The sequence below is a fragment of the Bombina bombina genome, chromosome 2, assembly GCF_027579735.1.
Source record: "Bombina bombina isolate aBomBom1 chromosome 2, aBomBom1.pri, whole genome shotgun sequence".
In the NCBI taxonomy this organism is placed as follows: Eukaryota; Metazoa; Chordata; class Amphibia; order Anura; family Bombinatoridae; genus Bombina; species Bombina bombina.
This window is the reverse complement of record NC_069500.1, coordinates 582792307-582815284: the sequence shown is the minus strand read 5'-3', so window position 1 is coordinate 582815284 and position 22978 is coordinate 582792307. Positions and strand designations below refer to the sequence as shown.

The 22978-nt window shown below is 36.0% G+C and overlaps 1 long non-coding RNA gene across 1 annotated transcript in view; it reads left to right on the top strand.

Annotated features, from left to right (window-relative positions):
• LOC128647910 (uncharacterized) overlaps positions 1 to 21598 on the top strand; it is a 112596-nt gene extending 90998 nt beyond the window's left edge. Inside the window, exons 2-5 of the long non-coding RNA XR_008400453.1 lie at positions 1083 to 1176; positions 6934 to 7026; positions 20972 to 21382; positions 21478 to 21598. This is a non-coding gene — a long non-coding RNA (uncharacterized LOC128647910). The remainder of the gene's footprint in view (positions 1 to 1082; positions 1177 to 6933; positions 7027 to 20971; positions 21383 to 21477) is intronic.
• Positions 21599 to 22978: the final 1380 nt, after the last annotated feature.

The window sequence follows — 22978 nt, the reverse complement described above, 5'->3', positions numbered from 1 at the left end:
GACTGTCCCTTTAAATTTGCTGTTATTTGCAGTATACATAGGTTTTTCTTTCAGAGTAATTCATGTTTTGAGTATTTTAATAAAAACCTGCTACCTTTTGACTGGTGAAAAAAACAGTGAGATCTGTAAGGGCAAAAATGTTTAGATTATTACGTTGGGATTTGAGAGAAAATTTCATACACGCCCATGGAACGCCCATATTCAGCCCATTTTACCAAAAAACTATTACGCTTCGTATTTTGTACTTATACGTCCGAATTTATATGTTTTTACACATCCACAGATCTATTCCTGTGTGATTTCCGTACAAATTTTGAGTTTTTGATAAAATAACATTTTTGATGAACAATTTTGTTACGATTTTAAAGGGATATGGCATATGACAATTTGTCAGACTGGGAAAGGTTCAATAGATAAATATGTGTGTGTGTACTGTATGTGTGTACATATATATATATACATATGTTTGTGATGACTTACGCACCCGTATGGCCAATCATTGTGCAGCCATTCGACTGGCCATACAAAAAAAGGGGTCTGATCAACCCGTGGCACGCCATTTTGCGTTGACTGGCCATACGGTTGCAGATTTGAGATATGTGATCATAGATCACATTCCACCCCTGACTAGGGGGGGAGATAGAGATAGACTCCTGTTGCAGTGCGAGTCCAGGTGGATCTTTAATCTGGGCACTTTGGTACCAGATGGTTTGAATACCAACCTGGACTGGCACTGTTACTTGTGAAAAAGATTCTTATCTAGAATACTATAGTGGCATTTAGAATAGTATTTGTAATTGATAACTAATAATCTAGGGAGTATTATCTTGTTCTAGTTTGTAACAATCTGTGTATAGTATATTAACTGTAATTGATTGTTGACATAGTCATATAATGTGGTATATTGGATATAAGACTAGGAATTAAGTTAATACCAGTTCACAGTTCTGCAGTTGAAAATTGTTAGGTAATTCCTTGAAATAGGTATTAGCACGCATAGTTATGATGTTAAGTGCATTAACTATAAAGTAACAATTGAATAGCTCTATATTGTAACTATTTGTATTCACGTTTGTTTTTAGTGTACACCGCGGCCGGTTGCCATGCCGACGCTCTGGACATGCGTAGTCTTCCGGTATCGCGTTGATAGTCGGTAGAGGGTATAAAGGAATTGAGGTATGTACATAATTGTAAAGTCTGAGGACGAGGTTAGAATCCTCGAAACGTCACTTTGTTAAAATAAAGCTGTGATTGCTTTAACCCCTTAATGACCACAGCACTTTTCCATTTTCTGTCCGTTTGGGACCAAGGCTATTTTTACATTTTTGCAGTGTTTGTGTTTAGCTGTAATTTTCCTCTTGCTCATTTACTGTACCCACACATATTATATACCGTTTTTCTAAAGATACCATTATTTTCATCATATCTTATAATTTACTATTAAAAAAATTATAAAATATGAGGAAAAATGGAAAAAAAACACACTTTTTCTAACTTTGACCCCCAAAATCTGTTACATATCTACAACCAGCAAAAAACACCCATGCTAAATAGTTTCTAAATTTTGTCCTGAGTTTAGAAATACCCAATGTTTACATGTTCTTTGCTTTTTTTGCAAGTTATAGGGCAATAAATACAAGTAGCACTTTGCTATTTCCAAACCAATTTTTTTCAAAATTAGCGCTAGTTACATTGGAACACTGATATCTGTCAGGAATCCCTGAATAGCCATTGACATGTATATATTTTTTTTTAGTAGACATCCCAAAGTATTGATCTAGGCCAATTTTGGTATATTTCATACCACCATTTCACCGCCAAATGCGATCAAATACAAAAAATTGTTCACTTTTTCACAAATTTTTTCACAAACTTTCGGTTTCTCACTGAAATTATTTACAAACAGCTTGTGCAATTATGGCATAAATGGTTGTAAATTCTTCTCTGGGATCCCCTTTGTTCAGAAATAGCAGGCATATATGGCTTTGGCGTTGCTTTTTGGTAATTAGAAGGCCGCTAAATGCCACTGCGCACCACACGTGTATTATGCCCAGCAGTTAAGGGGTTAATTAGGGAGCTTTTAGGGAGCTTGTAGAGTTAATTTTAGCTTTAGTGTAGTGTAGTAGATGACCCCAAGTATTGATCTAGGCCCATTTTGGTATATTTCATGCCACCATTTCACCGCCAAATGTGATCAAATTATAAAAAACGTTACATTTTTCACAATTTTAGGTTTCTCACTGAAATAATTTACAAACAGCGTGTGCAATTATGGCATAAATGGTTGTAAAAGCTTCTCTGGGATCCCCTTTGTTCAGAAATAGCAGACATATATGACTTTGGCGTTGCTTTCTGGTAATTAGAAGGCCGCTAAATGCTGCTGCGCCTCACACGTGTATTATGGCTAGCAGTGAAGGGGTTAATTAGGGAGTTTGTAGGGAGCTTGCAGGGTTAATTTTAGCTTTAGTGTAGAGATCAGCCTCCCACCTGACACATCCCACCCCCTGATCCCTCCCAAACAGCTCCCTTCCCTCCCCCACCCCACAATTGTTCCCGCCATCTTAAGTACTGGCAGAAAGTCTGCCAGTACTAAAATAAAAGGGTTTTTAAAAATAATAAAACTTTTTTTTTAGCATATTTACATATGCTACTGTGTAGGATCCCCCCCTTAGCCCCCAACCTCCCTGATCCCCCCCAAAACCGCTCTCAAAACCTCCCCTCTGCCTTAATTGGGGCCATCTTGGGTACTGGCAGCTGTCTGCCAGTACCAAGTTTGCAAAAAAATATGGGGTTTTTTATTATTTTGCCCGGTTTTTCTGTAGTGTAGCTTCCCCCTCCACAGACCAACCCCCACCACCTAACTGATTGTATTTTTTCTCTAATTTGTTTATTTAATTTCAGTGTTTGTTTTCATTTTTCTACAAAATATTTTCTGCGGGTAGCGGTTCCCACCCGCTCCCTCCCCGTGCACGCGCCCGCCCCCACCCTCCCGTGCACGTGTGCGCGTCAGTGCGTGCCCCCTCGCATCCCCGCCCACGATCCCGCCCCCCTCCACATCACGAGGGCCATCGATGGCCACCACCCGCCTCCCGGTCCGGCTCCCACCCACCAACTAAGTAAGCCACCGATCTCCGGTGCAGAGAGGGCCACAGAGTGGCTCTCTCTGCACCGGATGGCTTAAAAATGTTATTGCAGGATGCCTCCGTATCGAGGCATCACTGCAATAACCGGAAAGCAGCTGGAAGCGAGCAGGATCGCTTCCAGCTTCTTTCCACACCCAGGACGTGCAGGGTACGTCCTCAGGCGTTAACTGCCTTTTTTTTGAGGACGTACCCTGCACGTCCTCGGTCGTTAAGGGGTTAATGTGTTAAGTCCTGGTGAGTGCTCTCGTTTTTGGATATATGTTTGTATATATATATATATATATATATATATATATATATATATATATATATATATGTACATATATACAGCCATGGCCAAAAATATTGGCACCCCTGAATTTCTGTCAGATAATGCACAACTTCGCCCAGAAAATTGTTGCAATTACAAATGTTTAGGCATTGTCATGTTTATTTCTTTTGTTTGTATTGGTATGACACAAAAAAGCGGAGAAAAAAAGTCAAAATCTGACACATTCCACGCAAAACTCCAAAAATGGACTGGACAAAATTATTGGCACCCTCAATTTAATAGGACAGTCTACACTAGAATTGTTATTGTTTTAAAAGATAGATAATCCTTTAAAATAGATAATCCTTTTATTACCCATTTCCCAGTTTTGCATAGCCAACACAGTAATATTAATATACTTTTTATCTCTGTGATTACCTTGTATCTAAGCATCTTCTGACAGCCCGCTGATCACATGACTTTTTATTTATTTTCTATTGACTTGCATTTAGTGCGGTGTTGTGCTAAATCTTAAATAACTCCTCGCGCGTGAACACAATGTTATCTATATGGCTATCAGTCTCCTGTTGTGAAAAACGAATAAAAAAGCATGTGATAAGTGGCTGTCTATAGTGTTTTAAAAACAGGCAAAACAATTTAGAGGTTTAAATGTTATAAAGTATATTAATATATCAATGTTGGTTGTGCAAAGCTGGGAAATGGGTAGTAAAGGCATTATCTATCTTTTTAAACAATAACATTTTAAGTGTAGACTGTCTCTTAATATTTGGTAGCACACCCCTTGGAAAAAAATAACTAAAATCAATTGCTTCCTGTAGCCATCAATGAGTTTCTTACACCTCTCTACTGGAATTTTCTTTCGCCAACTGCTCCAGGTCTCTCAGATTGCAAGGGTTCCTTTTCCCACCTGCTATTTTGAGATCTCTCTACAGGTGCTCTATGGGATTAAGATCTGGACTCATTGCTGGCCAGTTCAGTACTCTACAGCACTTTGTCTTATACCATTTCTGGGTGCATTTTGATGTGTGCTTTGGGTCATTGTCCTGCTGTAAGACCCATGACTTCTGACCGAAACCCAACTTTCTGACACTGGGTCCTACATTGCACCACATAATTCTTTGGTAGTCTTCAGATTTCATAATGCCATGCATGCACACAGTCAAGACATCCAGTGCCTGAAGCAGCAAAGCAACCCCAAAAAATCAATCACATTTAACTGTAGGGACTGTATTATTTTCTTTAAATGCCTCATTTTTTTTCTTCTGAAAACAGTAGAATGATGGGCTTTACCAAAAAGCTGTAATTTTGTTTAGTCTGTCCACAGCACATTCTCCCAAAAGGATTTTGGCTTCCTCAGATAAGTTTTGGCAAACTCCAATCTGGCTTTTATATGTTTCTGTGTCAGCAGTTAAAAAGCAGCCATGTCCAAATTCTCATTTAAACCCCCTGGAAAAAGGCTCCCAAATTTTAATATCCAATATGTCTCCCTCTGACAGAGTCTTGTATATCTTTTGGACCCCTTCACAAATGGGATACTCTCCAGAGGGGTTATATGAAAATTACACCCATCTGTTTTTATTAATCATTTTAATAAATACGCTGTATTTTATGGAAGCATGAGCCTATCCTTTCCACTACATTGCTTGGATATTATGGATCTCATCATCCTGTTGCAGGATCAGTGTAGCTGGGTCACTGTGATTCCCCAGCTTGTGTCAATTAGCACATTGGTGCTGCTCCATTTGTGAATATTACTTTATCACAAGATCTGCTATATTACCATTCTCGCAGTGTTGCACTAGGAGACACCCTCTTTCTTTGTGATCTTTCTCACAGATTCCTGGTGATTGCTCTACATAAAGATGGCTTAGGCTATAGGAAGATTGCCAAGAGCCTGGAACTGAGCTGCAGCACGATGGGAAAGATCATACATCGGTTTCACAGGACAGGTTCCACTCAGAACAGACCTCGCCATGGTCAACTGAAGAAGTTAAGTGCACATGCTCAGCGTCATATCCAGAGGTTGTCTTTGGGAAAAAGACGTATGAGTGCTGCCAGCATTGCTGCAGAAGTTGAAGGGTTGAGGGGTCAGCCTGTCAGTGCTCAGACCATATGCCGCACACTGCATCAAATTGGTCTGCATGGCTGTTGTCCCAGAAGGAAGCCTCTTCTAAAGAAGAAAGCCTGCAAACAGTTTGCTGAAGACAAGCAGACTAAGGACTTGTATTACTGGAACCATGTTCTGTGGTCCGATGAGACCAAGATAAACTTATTTGGTTCAGATGGTGTCGTGTGTGTGGCGGCAACCAGGTGACAAGTACACAAAGACAAGTGTGTCTTGCCTACAGTCAAGCATGGGGGTGGCAGTGTCATAGTTTGGGCCTGCACGAGTGCTGCTGGCACTGGGGAGCTACAGTTCATTGAGGGAACCATGAATGCCAACATGTAATGTGACATACTGAAGCAGAGCATGATCTTCTCCCTTCAGAGACTGGGCCGCAGGGCAGTATTCCCACATGATAACAACCAAAAACACACCTCCAAGACGACCACTGCATTGCTAAAGAAGCTGAGGGTAAAGGTGATGGACTGGCCAAGCATGTCTGCAGCAAATCCAAATGACAGCAACAGCACCTTAGGTATGCATCATGATTCTATTTATTGATGAAACATCACAGATACAACATCATGTTATCAGAGGGTAAAGCTGATGGACTGGCCAAGCATGTCTGCAGACCTAAACCCTATTGAGCATCTGTGGGGCATCCTCAAAGGGAAGGTGTGGTTATTAATTAAAAAGAAGGTCTCTGAGTCAAAGGTTATTGGGAGTGTCTTTAGTTCAGAGAGAAAGGTGTATCTGGGGGGAAGGGATTTTAATAACAGCTAGGTCAGTAAGCTATGTCACCACAGAAGGTGGGGGAGAGCAAGTTCTCTAACATCCACCAGCTCCGTGATGTTATCATGGAGGAGTGGAAGAGGACTCCAGTGACAACCTGTGACGCTCTGGTGAACTCCATGTCCAAGAGGGTTAAGGTAGTGCTGGAAAATAATGGTGGCCACACAAAATATTGACACTTTGGGCCAAATTTGGACATTTTCACTTAGGGGTGTACTCACTTTTGCTGCCAACGGTTTAGACATTAATGGCTGTGTGTTGAGTTATTTTGAGGGGACAGCAAATTTACACTGTTATATAGGCTGTACACTCACTACTTTACATTGTAGCAAAGTGTAATTTCTTCAGTGTTGTCACATGAAAAGATTGGATATAATAAAATATTTACAAAAATGTGATGGATGTACTCACTTTTGTGGGATACTGTATATATATATATATATATATATATATATATATATATACACCTTTTTTATCATTGACTTGTTATACCAGATTATGCAATATTCTTAGGGCCGCAATATGGATAACACACCCTACACTATAACCAGCACTTCATTTGTAGTTTAGGACAATATCAGTTCAGGACATCGGTCAATAAATAATTATACCCTTTAATGCAGGCCCTGGGAGCCACTGCGCTAAGCCTCCTATTAGCAAGGCCAGGGCTCTGTGAAGAAGAAGAGCAGGATAGCGTGGCTCTCCAGCTCACTTAGGTAAGTATTTTTAACTTTTTTAAAGGAAAGCAATGAATAATACCAAATTCGGCATTATTTCTTCATTTTCTTTAACTTCCATGCTACATTAATTCGAAATGAGACGAATATCTGTGTTTCATTAACGATTGTGCTTTCGTAACACAACAAATGCATATGTCTAATAGATAGATAGATTTCCCTTGTGACAAAAGTGATGTCCATTCACAGATTATTGATATTGTTGTCTTTTGATGAGTCGTATCATGCACTTCAGTTTAGTGTACACAATACAAAGCTGGAGCTCAACATTTTTGGCTACAATTCTATATATTATTCCTGAGTGCTTTTTCAATATTTGTTATATACCTTTGAAACTGTATAAAAAACTGCAAAACATGTATTGTGCAAACTAATACAAAGTGCTAGACACAATTGTCAAAAAGCCAGTAACATCACTGATCAACATTGAAAATGCACTACGTCTGTCAGAGAGTGTAGCAATATGTGCGTACCTAGATGGCGGTACCCACTATAAAGATGCACCACTTTACCAACTGGCTTCTGTAATGTCTATAAATATGAGAACGGCTTTTAAGACTCTAGTGGTGCAGTTTTGTTAAATTTATTTGTTTCCTATAATATAATCTTTTAATGGGCTATAGGTAAGTTGTCTTGTAATAATATATATTGGCATTATACTGCCAGAGGTGTTTGTGAATATTTATGTGTCCCAGTATAAAATGTGCTTTCCCTGAATGGAGTAGGGACATATTTCAGCATTATTTGTTGGGGAACAGTTATCGCATCTTTTTTTCTAACATATATATAGTATTTGGGATAATTTTGTCAAGTTACCAAGCAAATTTATGTATTAAACCTAAAGGTTAACGTATGGAGATTAATGCCCGTGTTTCTAAAGACCGCTGCTCCATAACCTGCTCTGAGGCGGCGGACAATAATCAACCCAATTGAATATGATCGGGTTGATTGACAACCCCTGCTAGCGGCCAATTGGCCGCGAATCGGCAGCAGCACCAGCAATTCACAAGAACTGCCTGTGCAATGATAAATGCCGAGAGCGTATGCTGTCGGCATTTATCGATGTGCAGCGGACATGATCCGCTATATCGGATCATGTCCGCTCGCAACATAATAAATAGGCTCCTATCTCTTTTATCCCTTGTTGGGTATTTAATGTGTCAAAAATAAGATCTAGTACACTAAGATTCGCTGTACATTAAATATGCAGGAATATATGTGTTTTTCAATGTTGTTAATATATGTTTTATGTATGATTGGACCTTCTCTTTTATGTCATTGTCTTTATTTGGGAGATTTTAGGTATGTGCTTTAAATTTATGAAGCACTTAGTGGTATATTTATATAAAGTGATTGAGATATAGGGGCCTATCTATCAAGCTCCGAAAGGAGCTTGACGGTCTGTTTTTCTGGCGAGTCTTCAGACTCACCAGAAACAGCAGTTATGAAGCAGCGGTCACAAAGACCACTGCTCCATAACCCTGTCCGCCTGCTCTGAGCAGGCGGACAGGAATCGCAACAATTCAACCCGATCGAGTACGATCGGGTTGATGGACACCCCCTGCTGGTGGCCCATTGGTGAGCTGCTGATGCAATGCTGAATACGCAGAGCGTATTGCTCTCCGCATTCAGCGAGGTCATGCGGACCTGATCCGCACTGTCAGATCAGGTCCACCAGACTTTGTTAAATAGAGGCCATACAGTCACCTATCCATATGTATTCAGACTTGAAAAGTAAAATGTGTCAAGCGAGTCAATGCCCAATACAAAATTTTATAGTTACACGATTGATGAATCTAATAACATTGACAACATTCTGATTAGTTAATATATTAATATGTAATTTTCGGTATATGGGTAATGAACGTATTGAGGAGGTTTAACTACTGACTGCTTTAGCATGTGTGTTAGCCTTCTTTGAGAAAGCTATTAGTGAGACGCATCAGTTGGCGTGGTTATGAGGTTTAAACATTGCTACTAAACAGTGAGTGACTTCCAACTTTAATTTTGTACTAAAGGACATATTTTTTACTTTATTAGAGCCTCCTCATATTAATGCTGGGTTAACAAGATACCCACACCTACACTTCACTGTTGTTATATTTAGCCCATACATACTCCGAATATAGTTATTGGTGAGTTTGGCCTTTCAAATTGAGCCATTGAAGTGGCTCCACCTATGGAATATATAGCTTAAGTTGAATAACATCATGTCATATTCAGTAGATGCATCTTCTTTTTTCGGCTGTAATTATGAAATTATCAATTGCATTTGTTTTTATCAAAATCTATAATTGCTCTATAACGACTGTAGAAACAAAATTCTAAATATCTAAGGCAATTAAAGTCATAGCAAATCATAATACGACGACAATGGAAGTAAAAATATGTTTTATTTCTTTATGCATACTCTTTAGACTTGCAAAATGTATAGCCTGGTGCAGCGAATCAGAGTTTATTTTTATGCAGAGATAGACTTGTGGCCAATACAGAGTGAGTGCAAATCGGTTATGATATCATTACATGAAAAGGTAGGCGTATGCCTATTTTTCTGATTCTCTGCCAATGTGTTGGACACAGGAAATTTTGGCTACATTCTGCCTATTTTATCCTTACTGATTCCTTAAGGGATATGAAACAGTGCTCCTTCAGTAAAAAAAAAAGAGTATGTTAGATCAAAGTAAACATAAAAAGGAACAAACTGCATTAAAAACAAAAACAAAACGTAACTTACTTGTTTTCTTGCAAAACGAGCACTTAGAAATGATCAGTGTAGCCACTGCTAGCTGCTAGATAAGAGCCCTAGTAAAAAAGATGATCTTCCTGTAGTAATTCTGAAGTAATCGATGACTCCAGACTAGTCATCAGAAGCCATCATGAAGTATGCCCACAGCCTGAAATATTTAAATGAGATGACTCCAGAGTCATTCACTGGCTGTTCATGCTTGTGAAGTAATCAGTAAAGTAATCTGTTGATCATTCTGAAGTTATCACCCAGAATTTTTTTTACCTTAGCTGATGAGTTTACATGCCTGATGATGTCTGATGATGACTTCTAAGGTAGTTTGATGATCAAATTACTGCAGGATGGTCTCTAAAGTAATCCTGTTTAACTTGGGAGTTCTTCCATTACAAAACGTAAGTTCTATTGTCACATACGTTTTGTAGCAAAAGTCCTCTACTGATCATGAGCCATAAACTAACTGCAGGAAATTGATGGTATCTCCTAGCAACAAGTGGGCCCTTTCTAAATGGGGTTAAAAACAAGTTATTAAGTATAACCCACTGCTTAATGCTTTTTTTATTACAACAATGAAACAGGTAGTTTTATAGCCCTTTAATAAAAACTTTTAGAGATGTGATTAAATATACTATAGCTAAAAATATAAATATTTAGTACTGCAGGAAAAGGTTTATTTTATTTTTAAAGACAATTTAAAAAAAAAAAAAAGTTTTTAAAGTTTATTTTAAAGTTTGTTACCTGCGTAAGTGGTAGGTACTGTGCGCGGGCTTCTGAAGCAGGGGGTGGTAGTGATGAGTGCACGGAGATGGCTTTAGGGACACACAAACTCTGGACTATTTGTGAAGCAGCAGTGCCTGTGAATACTGAACAACTGGCACCTCTGCTCAGTGGAGTAAAAACTCACTTAATTGCATCACTCATCACAGTGACCCAAGCAGGGCAATTGCAATCCTAGCTGCCGTTGCTTCCCTGAATAAATAAACAAATCAAAGGCAGCCTGTCAATGTGCAGGATGGGATCCCAGATGGTTCACTACATAGAGGGAAGGTATGTTTAAGTGTGTGTAAATTTGTTATATATGTGTATTGTGTGTGTATATGTGTGTTGTTTTTGTGGTATGTGTGTACATGTGTTTTTTCTATGTGGTGTATGTGTATGGTGTGTGTGTGTGCATGTGTGTGTGTGTTTGTTGTGTGTGTGTGGTGTGTGTATATGTGTTGAGTGTGTGTTTGTGTATATGTGTGTATGTGAGTTTGTGTGTTGTGGTGTATATGTGTGTGGTGTGTGTATATGTGTGTTGCATGCATGTGTGTGTTGTGTGTGTGGTTTGTGTGCTGTGTGTGTATGTGTGCCCTGTGTGTATATGTGTATGGTTTCTTTTTGTTTGTATGTGTGTATATATGAGGGGTGTGTGGGTGCCTAAGATAAAACTTTCAGTGTAGTGCTATTTAAAGTGATTGTAAATCCTAGCATTTGTGAAACGCTAGAATTTACCATTGGAACAAATTAAGGGAACTTCACCTCACAGCAAACAGCTTTCTGCCGTGGGTTGCCTGAGCTGCTCAATGCGGAGAACGCTTCCAACAAATAAAAGAGCTATTAGCATGAAGTATTTTATACTTTATGACTGAAAGTCCCCTTTATTTGTTCCAATTGTAAATCCTAGCATTTCACAAACGCTAGGATTTACAATCACTTTAATTTTTCCTATAATCCTAATTATTTCCCTACTGACTTTATCCCTCATTGAACAATCCCACAAATCATGGATACTCACAAATTTAATTCACTTATATCAAAGTGCATATAAAACAGTCTGGGCCATTAAGAGCACCCCATCTAGCTCACCTCCAGTCTTGGTATGATCAGGAATCAAGCAAGGCCACTATCAGTAGTGTGTCCCACATTGATATATTGGGGGAAAAAACACCATCCAGGACTCATATAGTTAGTATAAAAAAAAAACTACCAAGTTCCCAATGTTAAAAACAATGTTGAACGCATTTCGCAATATAAACAGTATTGCTTCCTCAAGATGCTGCTTGAATGTTTATATTGCGAAACGTGTTCATCTCTTGAACCTTACTTGTGGAAGTGCGACTGAGATATATTGGCAGTATATTGCCTTTATTTATATTGTATATGACCTAAATGCAGATGTGATATATTACCTCTTGTCATTTACTATATATTATTAGATTCGATTTATAGAAATGGTTGTAACAGAAGTATATATTTTGTGAGAATGCACTTACTTTATTGCTTCTTGACAGTGGGGTATAGTTTGTAAATAATGATGTTTCACACAGTATTAGCTGGTTATTACCCTGTTATGCAGTATGTTTACAACATGATGTCCATACATTTAAGGGTTATTTACTCAATTGGTAACTCTGTGCCTGGGCAAATTATTCCATGAAAGTGTCCTCAATTATTAAAAGTCAAAAATAACTGCAGTACATTAGTAAGATGTGCAGTTTTGGATGTTCAAATAATTTCTTTATTATTTGATGATAAATGAAAACTTACACAGCCTTGCTGACATCATGAACATTTCCTGCTCTGAATATCACATACTTAAAGGGCCATTACAGTCTAAAACTGACATGCTCTAATTCACTAGAGCTTTTAATTTTGAAGAATTGTGACCCTTTTAATGCTGTATGTTTAACCCCTGCAAAGGGATGTGAGTGTGAGTGTGAGTGTGTCTATGTGTGTATCTATCCCTGCCTCAGCTTGCTGCCATCTGAAGAAGAAACTTCTCTTTTTAGGTAAGAAAATAAGTTTATATTATTTATGTTTATAATTGTATACAAATAGTGTTTAATATTTAATACAAATTTATAATAGAAGTGTATAATTTTTTACAATTTTACGTATGGAAACCATGAAAATATGGAGTTCAAAAAGTAGGCTAGTAAGAATGTTCTTAGGACTAGTAGCACTTGAGCATTTTTTTCAAACCCTATATAATATATATATATTTATAAACAAAACATCACAATGTTTTCTATATCCTGCTTTAATCCAACTGATCGCCCCTCTTCCAGGGATGCCCTAATTAGGCCCAGGCTTGCAAATTAAATTTTTTGAGAATTGGCGATTTTAACCATAACTTGTTTTCACTAACACAAAGGGCCAGATTACAAGTGGAGTGCAAATGTTTGCGTGCGAGCCATAAGGGGTTTATCGGTGGTGTTTGCATGCGTTGGGCTTACCGCTGGTATTATGAGTTGAAAGTACCCTAGAATAATTACTGCGTCCTCAGAGCTCTGGATAACTGTTTAGTGAAACAAAAAAGTGTCACAAAACACATCAAAAATACATTAAAACCTGCACTTACACTCATAATAACTCAATCTAATAAAATTATTTTAAAAACATATTGTACACAAAAGTGATAAGGGCTCAAAGATATGAGATCTCAGATGTTAGAAGAAAAAAAGGCAGGCAAAGGGCTTTAACATTGAGATACATACAAATGTATCTCAAAAGATGTATATATGTATTTATATGTTAATATATGTATTTACAGACATACTGTATATACGCATATAAACATATAAATACATATGTACACATATATAGACATATAAATAAGTGCATTGGAGCCTTTTGCAGTTAAGTAGATGAAAACATGTAAAAGCATATTTATGCAATATTCATATTTAATAAAGGTTTTAACTATGTATTTACTGTAAATATTTCACATTCCAATATTCTGCACATAGCAGAATATGTTCTATGTATTTTTAAATAGATATTCCTATAAATCTGTATATATCTATACCTATATATAATCATTTATATATATATATATATATATATATATATAGGTACAGATATATATTATACCAAAATACCATCAGATATATGTAGAAATATGTATTTATGAATAAATAAAACATACTGTATTCTTCTATGTGAAGAACATTGGAATGTGAAATATTCATATTTTCATGAAAGGTTAGCAAACATGAGAATATGCAATTGGGTTTGCGCGAGAGTAGGGTGTTAGATTTTTTCCATTTTTTTCTCCATTGACTTCTATGGGGGAATACATGAATGTGCATTCAATATTCTAATTTTGGCTTTTTGCGCTCATCGGGTTAGCACATGAGGGAAAACAGTTTACTTTCAGCTCATAATACGGGCGCAACCCGATGTATGCAAAATATTTACTTTTGGTGCAATTAACGCTCGAGCTGGAGCGTTAATTAGCGCTACACTTTTAATCTGGCCCATTGTCTGTAAAAAAATTGCCTTTACCTATTAGCACTAGCAACCCTACAAGTCTATAGCCTCTATGATCTAAAGCTCTCTGCTGTGGCGAGATTATCTAACAAGTATGGTTAGCAATGTGAGGGCCCTCAAATTATTTTATAAAGGCAAATTTTAGCTTGAGAATTCTTCATCTTGCTATGCAGGTTCTGGATGTGAAGGAGAGACATGTACACTGCAATATAATGCTAAATAAAAGATCCTAAAGATTTAGTGTGATTTCTCTCCATGCCGGTGAGGTTTTGAACATCAGGCCCTATGTGTTTAATCCCCACAAAGGAGTTAAACACATAGTTAAGTTAAAGTAACACCTATAGAACATCATGAAGCAGCCTTTTATAGCAGATTAATTAGAGAACTACCTGCAGCTGGCAGGCAAGGGGAGCAAAAGAGCACAGCAAGTGCTGACAGGTAAGTCAGAAAAGATGCTCAGTTAGCCAGAGACATCCAGTGGCTCAAAGTTAGGGAACAAAGCTGCTAACCAAGAATTCCAGGTTCAATCCTAGGCATGGTTGTGACAGATTAAATGCCTGGCAGGCCCAAAAAGCATCTGGATATGTATCCTTAATATTTATGTTTGTTTTATCAAGATTTAACAAATTTACCAGATCTGTGGGCCAAGTCTTGTGAAAATATGAGTGAATGAATAAAATTCAGTTATAAAGTAGTATAGAAGAAAACAAAAATGTACACGTAAACAATATTTGGCCTTAAAACAGCTAAAGTATAATACGGATTTGGATATTGGTTGGTGGATTTATGGGGAAAGTGGTAATCATTAACATGGACTAGATAAGGGCATTATAGATCAGTATATTTTTTAATTAATCATTTTTTAAAGTGCATAAAAGCATGGCTAAGTGTAGATCAACAGTGCATAGTATTGGGTCTCTGGCAGACCAGTAGTGGCAAATATTGGGTCTATGGTGGACCAATAGTGGCAAATATTGGGTCTATGGTAGACCAGTAGTAGCAAGTATTGGGTCTATGGTAGACCAGTAGTAGCAAGTATTGGGTCTATGGTAGACCAGTAGTAGCAAGTATTGGGTCTATGGTAGATCAGTAGTGGAAAGTATTGTTTCTGGGGGAGACATTATCTGAAATTGTTGACTATCATTTTTAGCCTCTTTTAAACCTGCAGAGTTATATAAGAGACAGTAGCCACTTGACCTCCAAAACTGAGTATATCATACGGAGAGAGAATGTTAAATGGATATCTGTGTCCCCCTGTATACATCATCTCAGCATTCCCTTTAAAATTTAAAATTTGTGGTTGATACATAATTATTTTGTTTGGAGGATACTTTTACCTGCAGAGGCAGGGAAACTCAATATGGGATAAATCTGACCATTATTATGCTAAAAACTTTATTGTTTGATGGGAGCGGTCCCACATTTTTTTCAGAAATTAACTCCTTCTCAGATCATATTATTATTATTTTTAAGGTTAATTGATTATTGGATTTTTGTATTTGACATTTCACATTTAGAGGAAAAAACTTTTTGTCAGTTGGTTAATGGGACCTTACTTGGTATATTACCTTATTTGATCTTAGATTCGGAGATCAATTATTATGATTTAAAACTATTCTCAGAGATAAATAAAAAAATTATTGTGAGTATTATAACAGATACAACAGGAAACACAATTTTCATGGCTAGTTCAGCACATCTATCAACACCATCCGAGCAATCCCTTAGGGAGAATTCATATGAATTAGATGCAGCTGTACTTCAGACATTGCATATGAGGAACAGACCCACATTTAGCGAATACGTTAAAAACTAGAGCATGATAACACATATTTATTAAAGGTGAATCATGTTGAACTTGGTAGTAGAAATAGAAGACTTTCCTTTATGGAGATGTTGGTGAGAAAACACTACAGTGAATATGGAAAACAAAAATTTTACTTTCACAGAATACAGCATATAGACAAGCAGACAAGGTGGGGATTTTGAAAAATGTATAGCTGCATGACACTATATGGTTTAATTGGTCATTGAGGTAGCTGTGTAGCATATGACATTATCTCTATATTGTGTATGCATGTCATCCATGCACTACTTACCCCCATTCGCTGTGCCTATGGAAGCATGCTCTTGTAAGCGCAATGCTTCCTAGCAATGCAAACGCAAGTGATTTACTTGTAATACCAGTGCATATTATTGTGCACTGGTATTACAAAGTGAAGTGCTAATATTGCTTGCATGCGAGTGATATTTAGTGCTCCACTTTTAATCTAGCCCTAAATACATTTTATAAGCATAGTGTTGAGCTTATTCCCCATGATCCCTCTAGTCATGGGTGCCGCCATGTTTAAATCTTTGTTTTACTACATTCCAGTGCTAACCTTTTCATATATGTACAGTAACTCTCCTTCAGATATCTGCAGTGTAATTTAGGTTCCATAATTGTGCTTGAAATGTTTTCAGTGTCCCTTTAAAGCCCTCCTATTTTAACCCATTACGAAAGTCAGATGGTAAAGCTCTTTATTTTTATACTGGACACCGCCATCTTGGTCTATACTTATTTCTGACAAAAGCAGTGCACTTTCACAGATCATTGATGTTGCTGGCTTTTTGGCAGATGTACCTTGCAATTTGGATTAGCTGGCATAGTAGAAAACACACAAGTTATATTTTTGTACACAAAAAGGGGGGTTAAAATGGTGCGCAAATCGTACCCCTGCACATATACTAGTCTGCTCCCATAAAACAGAAAGAGTTTGGACAGAAATGACAAAAAAGTAGTTTGTATATGTGCGCTAACAGCTAAGGGGTGATTTTCAATATAGTAGTATTACTAGAGACAAAATTTTAAAAAAGTAGTATTTAATCAATAAAAAAGGGGAAATATACAAATATATAATACACCAAAAGGATTAAAAATAATTCCTCACATATGACTGGTCATCAAAATGTAATCTATAATATTAAGATAAAAACATAAAACAATTTATAGACAGTTATAAGTGATTTCCACCTTATATATCAATTTATGGTACTAAAATTAGCAATTATATATTAAATAGCTAATGGTACATAGAAATTTCATTGGTTAGAACAAGACCAACTAATAGCCTTCTTACAAACACACTTGTTTGCTTATTACCGAGTCCTTAATGAGGATATACATCGATTTCTCTTTTTTCGTGAAAAAAATCCCTTTTTACAAACACACTGGGTTGCTTATTCTAAAGTCCTTAACTAGGATACGCACAGGTTTCTCTTTTTTCTTGTATGAAATACTTGTTTATAACCTTAATAAGGAACCAACAATGGGATAATGTTGATACAAAATGTGTTTGCTGGAAATATAATTTGTTAGTTCTTTAGCCCAACAGGTATGAACAGATGTATGGAGTTGTAACTTTTGAAGTTTGTCTCATAAAGTCCCTCCAAATAATGTTAAGATGTTGTAATACACAAATATAGGAATTTGTTTGAAGATTAGTCCCATACAAGAACCACACTCACAGGCTGCTACACATAAAAAGGAGATTTTTCTAATTAAGAAAGGAGATTCTTTTTAGCTTCGCTACACCACCCAATATACTATCTTGGGTTTGTTAGGCTCGGATTCGATATTATAACTGTAAGGATATTTATTAAATAATAATTCCATATTTATGTAACAACTACTCTATATAGTGTTTATATAAAGATACAAAGTAAATGAATTATAGTTGTATCACGTATAGCGTATTTATATACATATGGTGTCTATATATAGAATATAGTCATTTGGGTTAATATCGATTTAACACCATTTTTGGTGTATAATTTTTAACTGGATTCTGACTTTAGACTGTCTGGATACCATATATTATACTATACTATTCACAATTCTTGATAGACTTCATTTTTAATATTTTTGTAGTACTACTTTTGTACATATCTCATTGAATTCTATTAGGGTAAATTAAAATTTGACTATAGGTTATTTAGCAATATAACAATCCATGATCCCAAACATACCTATTAATGTCATACTTTTGTATTGTTATTATTAGTACACAGTCATTTTTGTATGAATTCTTAACTAGTCCACCTTAAAAGACATCCACCTTTATTAAATAGCCTGTAACTCAGTGATATGTCTAACCAATTAACTATCAGGCATACATTTATAAGGAATCTGTAAATCACTCAGAACCATCTTGATAAAGCCGTTGCTAAAGGCAAAACGCTTCGATGGTAGCAAAACAAGTTGTTAACAGTGAAATTATAAAGCCCATTTGGAGGATAAGACGGATTCTTAAAAGGGACTATTTTTCACTAACGGACCTAACATAACTCTGCGCAGAGTAAGGAGGCTTTGAACATCATGGAACTATCTTTCCCAGTTACGGGCGCAGTGAGTGACGTCACCAGCTATACGGAGCTGCACAGACAGCTGTGCCTTGCTACAACGGAACGACCAACATTTCACCGAAAAAGGTAGGCACACAGAGGTGTAGCAGTCCATGAGTGTGGTTCTTTTATGGGACTAATCTTCAAATTCCTATATTCGTGTTTTACAACATCTTAACATTATTTGGAGGGACTTTATGAGTCAAACTACAAAAGTTACAACTCCATACATCTGTTCATACCTGTTGGGCTAAAGAACTAACAAATGATATTTCCAGCAAACACATTTTGTATCAACATTATCCCATTGTTGGTTCCTTATTAAAGTTATAAACAAGTTTTTCATACAAGAAAAAACTGGTGTGTATCCTAGTTAAGGACTTTAGAATAAGCAACCCAGTGTGTTTGTAAATAGGGATTTTTTTCACGAAAAAAGAGAAATCGATGTATATCCTAATTAAGGACTCGAGAATAAGCAAACAAGTGTTTTTGTAAGAAGGGATCTTCCATTCGCAGTAAGGATACACACTGAAATATTGATAATATTGTGGCTAATAATTCTTCAACAATATAAAAAAAATTGTAATGCACATCTACACTCTTCAACCTCTTCCTTGTGCACCACCTCTTCCTCCTGCTCCACCTCTTTCTCCTGCTGAACTAACTCTTCTCTCTGAATATTATTATTAATTTCCTCATCCACCTCATCTAACTCATCCCTCTGAGTTTGCACCGCTTGTAGAGGTTCTTCAACTACGTATATAAATTGCAATATAAAATTTTAATAAATATTAATAGAATAAATTCAAATTCTAATATTTGAAAAGTAAAAAAAATATACCTTGAATTGTTGGTAATTGAACATCTTGTTCAAACCTTTCATTATCATTTGATTCATCATTTATCATATTCAAGGGCCTTGCCCGACGATGTGGCCTCCTATGTCTTCCTTTAAAGACAAAATTTAAAAAATTATTATAAAAAAATTCATAATCATATAATGTTCAACCTAATATTAATTTTGTACAGTTTATATAATACCTGTTCTAATCCCCTCCTTGTCCATGAACATTGTTGGTAGAGGGTCAGATTCACTTCCAGAACTTGATGAACTCATATTTATGGGGCATAGGTACCTTGGAGCTCTTCTGTTTTTGGCTAAAAAAAATAGAATAAAAAAATTGTTTATAAAAATATTATTCTTTTTAAGTTAAAACTGTGTCTAAATATTATTTGAATAAAAATGCTTATAACTTATATTGTCTATTTTGCAAGAAAGACAAATCTTAATTGAATCAATCAGATTACTAAATGTTAATCCTAATTCTGTCTTTGTTTTTAGACACAAGATACTAACACAATGGTGATGTAAATTAGTTTGTATAGATCAAGTCACACATTTTCTAAAGTTAAAGTCGATATTACAAGACACAGACAGACTTCAGCTTGTTATATAGCACATAGCACCTGTATGTATGTAGTCATACATTATAATCAATTAAATTAATTTTTTTTCTAGTTTTAGAGAAACAATGTAAGTGAAAATAATAGTGTATCTGTGTCCATTATTTTCAGAATGCTTACATTGTTCATCATACAAATAAAAATATAATATTAGAATAATGCTTATATTTTCTAAAGTAGGTCCTGATCAGAGTCCTGAGTTTCGATTGCCTTCTGTACAGATCGGTGTATCTTTTAAGACACTGTTTTCTGGTTTGAAGTTGACCAGAGACACGCCTTACTCGACGCACCATCTCACATAAAATCATGTTTTTTCTGTCCAGTGAAAAAGTGAAAAGTGAATTTAGCCTTTCTATGTTTTGGAAAATATTTTTCCATAGTATAGGATATTAATAATTCTCCAATTGAGAATTTTTTTGAACCAGTATTTTTTCTATAATCTATCTCTGCTACACACTGTACCAACTAACGGAACTAATTATGAATTAAAAGTGCGCAATTTAGAGAGATAGCACAATAGATTAAAAATGCACTGTTAGTTGCAAATTTTTAACTAAATTTTTGTTTAAGGTTGTTTCGATAACTTTAGTAACAATATATATACTTTGTATTCTGATTCTTCTGTTACCAAACATGAAATATAACTTTATTTATATCCTTTAAAAAACAAATTGATATATTATAAAAAATGCGCAACAACAAGGACTATTTTTTATACACAATATCAATTTGTATGTATAGAATTTGTTACTTTTAAAAATAATAGAAATATATATTTTATTATTAAAAAAGTTTAAAAAGATTTTTTTTATATATTCTTCTTGAATATTGTCCGTTTAAATTGATATAGAAAGGTATTGAAAATACTATTAAAAAATAAATAAATTTAAAACGATCACATGCCCAATAAAAAAGTGAAATACAATTGACTTTGTTATAGCCACTAGGACATTGGATCTGTCTAGAACAAAATAAAACTGTATACGCCCCTTTATAACAACTTTGTAGATACATTATTTTGAAACCCTATAAAGGTACATTTACTTCTGCAAAACGCTATATTAATGCATCTATTTCAAGATGGCATCAGGAAAATCTGGAAAAACCAAAAGCGGAAGAAGTATTATGTTACCAATAGACAGAATTGTATCTTGGTGGAATTGGTGATTGAAAATTATGAGGAAATAATTGGGTACCAAGCAAGAACTGTAAACCCACAAAGAAAAAAATCTATATGGGTACAAATAAGTCGGTCTGCCTCAGCTGAAGGAAGTTTCCCAAACGATGTAAGGGCCTGTCGTAAGAGGGTGATTGATATTAGAAAGAAGATCAAGAAAAAAGTATGCAGAGAAAAGCAATCTGCTAAAGGAACCAGTGGAGGCCCCGGATATAGGGCAGAATTGACTGACTATGAACAGCAGCTGTATGCCAGGATGGGTGATCCTGTTTTGGTGGGCCTTGATGTTCCATCAGATAAAATGGATTTCAGAGGTAAATTCCTATTTTAATTTATTTTTATTTTGTTATATGTATTTAAAAAATATATAATTAGTTAATTTTAAATGTTTAAAATTATTGTATTACAGCAAAATGATGAGGGATGTGATAAAGAGGAGTTCCATGCACAGGAGGATCAACATTTTGCTTCTGAAAATACATCACAGGAGCCACAACCATCCACTTCTCATGAAATTACCCACAGAAAAGAAAGCGTCAGTAAGTTAATGTTCAGTTCATACTATAATCATTATGTATTTTTTATTATGTTAGAGTATTTAGATAGTAAGTTATTAGTAATTATAAATAAGGATGACAATATTGCTGCTTTAAAAAAGGGACACATATGAAAAATACATATGTCAGGGCTGTTTAAAGAAATGTTTTGTATAAGAACCCGGACATACAGTATGTATTTTTCATGATTACCCTGTTTTAGGTTTGCACCGATATCGATACTAGTATCGGTATCGGTACTGATGCCAAGTATTTGCATGAGTACTTGTACTCGTGGAAATGCATCGATACTTAAAGGGACAGTTCACCCAAAAACTTTCTCCCCTTTAAATTATTCCCAATGATCCTTTTTACCTGCTAGAGTGTATTAAATTGGTTGCAAGTAGCTCCTTTACTCATATTTCAGCATTTGAAATAGCTGATTTAGCTTGTGGTTTCCCAACCTATACTGAAAGTTTTGATACTGGCGTATTTGCTATTGACAAGCCTAAGTAAACACAGCCAGCAGAAGAGATTACACCCTCAGTGGGGGCATGATAGTTAAGTAATAAAATGATAATGTTCCATTGTTCTCTCTATGTATTGAGCTTTGGTGTTCCAGACAAATATAAGTTAAGGAAGCAAGTCTGTGTACATGAAAGTGATAACATAATGAGATCTGATATTACCTGAAGCTCAACCCATTGTAATAGGCTGTGGTTTCAAAGCACAAAACCAGCTACTTCAGATACACAAATAAACCCGAAAATGTAATTTCTCAAATATTTTATACTCTGCAGTTGGTATAACAAGTCATTTAAAATACATTTATGGGAAAACAATTTTACAGTGTACTGTCCCTTTAAACCGATACCTCCACTTCCTACCCAGATGCAAACTGCATGTTCCTATTTCATTTTAAACTGGAGTGGAGACTAAACTAAAAATTGTTTACTACTGTTCTGCCAATAAAAATTGCTGTTATTTGTATTATTGTAGGAGAGTTCACTGTACATCATTCAGACAAACCCCTGAAGTACTGGGCAGTTAATAAACAGATTTCCAGCTTTGGCTAAAATGGCCCAAAAATATCTTTCTGCCCCATGCAGTAGTGTGGAAAGTGAAAGACTGTTCAACTTAGAGTCGAACCTCCTTACTGATAGCAAAAATAGACTTATAGCTGAACATGCAGAGATGCTTCTAACTTGCCACTAACTTTTGAAAAATTATTTTAATTGCTAGATTGCCTTTTTTACTGCTAGTTCTCATCTTGCACAATTATGTTCAAAACATACTGTACTCTGAGGAACATCTATAGCCAGGGCTGGACTGGGAATGAAAAGCAGCCCTGGAAAAATATGAAGACGAGCCCTA